Raw genomic sequence first — 2,500 nt, forward strand, 5'->3', positions numbered from 1 at the left:
TTCAAATAAAGCTTAGGTAAAAATATCCAAGAACTTTTAAGTACATGCATAACTTAAAAAAAGTCACTTAAAAAAATAAAAAAAAATAAATAAAAATAAATATATATATATATATATATATATATATATATATATATATATATATATATATATATATATATATATATATATATATATATATATATATATATATATATATATATATAATGTTAAGTGGCTTCCTGACCTCTATAAGCTTATGTTATTAGGCTTACAGTCCCTTTTATTTCACGCTGTGAAACCATTACATTCTATATTTGAAAATCATTATTGCAGCTCAGTAGGGGAGCTATTTGCAATTATGTTATCATTCATATTCTCTGCTAAAAAACTGGCAACGTGCAAGAGCCTCTGCATGGCAGAGGAATGCTGGTACTTGCAGTGCCACAGGGGCTGGCATCCACTAATTCGACAGATCTGAACTAGTGAACCAGAATCTGAAAGGGAGAAAGTTCAGCTAGATGTGTATATTGTATTATTATATGATCATTAATATACACGTATGTTCATTTTATAATGGTGAGATGTTATTTTACTATGAGAGTATTTGCACAGTGCAGTGTAATTATAATATTTGTATTATTATTATTAAATAGCTATGAATATTTGTTATACTTTGATCTTTTCTACAATAAAAATCGTTTGTAAACAAAAATATCTATGAATATTTATATTGTATTTTACTTTACATGAGTTGATATATAACATTATAATTATATGAATGATATATAATATTATAAAACCTTTTTTTTTAAATAATACTATATATGAGTGTGTGATTGTAAACACACTGCACATACTAGTCATATATAATGTTACAGTAGCAACATAAAACATAATATTGAGTTGCCTTATTTTAATATAATATACACTAGTATTGTAGTAAAGCAGTATAATACGATATAGTATACTGTTATATATGCAACACTGTATACAAATAGACCTACATAGTAGTGGACAAATATACAATAATGTATTGTTATGTATACAACACACTCCTAGAAGTAATGTGATACAAGACTATTTCATATTCCAAACTATATACAATTGTATTCCTATAGTAGTAAATAATACAATATTATATTTCATTATAAAATATATTATACTACATAATATTATGTTATAGTATATTTTACTACAACTGTGTATACAAACACTCATTTAGTATTAAAGTATAATACTTTATTTAAAGCGTCATATATATATATAATACTGTATAAATACGAGTATGTGGTAAAGTAGTATATACAATACTAAATTCAACTCTATGTAAAACAATCTATACAAGTACGCTTTGTTATATATATATATATATATATATATATATATATATGTTATATTAAACTGTTCTACATTAGAATACGATCTGCAAACACACTCTAAAAATACAATGCTAAATTAAACTCTGTGTACAACTCTGTGTTAATATACACTCTTATAGTAATGATGTAGTATATAATCCTATAATAAAGTGTTCTATATAGAAAACGAACTATATATATGCATATGCTATACTGAATTAAACTCCATGTGCAAATAGACTCCTTAGTAAAGTACTAACAGTCTTATATTAGAAAGTACATGTATATACTACTAGAGTATTAATCTCTATGTACAACTCTTTATACAATTACACTCCTATAGTAAAGTAGTATTATACAAGCCTATATTAAGGTGTTCTATAGTAAAGTAGTATTATACAATCCTATATTAAAGTGTTCTATATAGAGTACGATCTACAAATACATTTATATACTAGAAATGAATCACTATGTACAACTCTTTAATACACTCCAATCGTAGAGTAGTATTATAAAATCCTATATTAAGGTGTGTTATAGTAAAGTAGTATTTTACAATCCTATATTTAGGTGTTTTATAGTAAATGAGTATTATATAATCCTATATTAAAGTGTTCTATAAAGCAGTATTATATTAATGTGTTCTATAGTAAAGTAGTATTATAGAATCCTATATTAAAGTGTTCTATAGTAAAGTTGTATTATACAATCCTATATTAAGGTGTTTTATAGTAAAGTAGTATTTTACAATTCTATATTAAGGTGTTTTATAGTAAAGTAGTATTATACAATCCTATATTAAAGTGTTTTATAGTAAAGTAGTATTTTACAATCCTATATTAAGGTGTTTTATAGTAAAGTAGTATTATACAATCCTATATTAAGGTGTTTTATAGTAAAGTAGTATTTTACAATTCTATATTAAGGTGTTTTATAGTAAAGTAGTATTATACAATCCTATATTAAAGTGTTTTATAGTAAAGTAGTATTATACAATCCTATATTAAGGTGTTCTATAGTAAATTAGTATTTTACAATCCTATATTAAGGTGTTCTATAGTAAAATAGTATTTTACAATCCTATATTAAGGTGTTCTATAGTAAAGTAATATTATACAATCCTATATTAAGGTGTTATATAGTAAAGTAGTATTATACAA

General features: G+C 23.5%; 1 protein-coding gene across 2 annotated transcripts in view; it reads right to left on the reverse strand.

The window, feature by feature from the left end:
* FEZF2 (FEZ family zinc finger 2) overlaps nt 1-2,500 on the reverse strand; it is a 6,682-nt gene that overhangs the window by 2,310 nt on the left and 1,872 nt on the right. The window lies entirely within an intron of this gene.

The sequence above is a fragment of the Rana temporaria genome, chromosome 7 (genome assembly GCF_905171775.1).
Source record: "Rana temporaria chromosome 7, aRanTem1.1, whole genome shotgun sequence".
In the NCBI taxonomy this organism is placed as follows: Eukaryota; Metazoa; Chordata; class Amphibia; order Anura; family Ranidae; genus Rana; species Rana temporaria.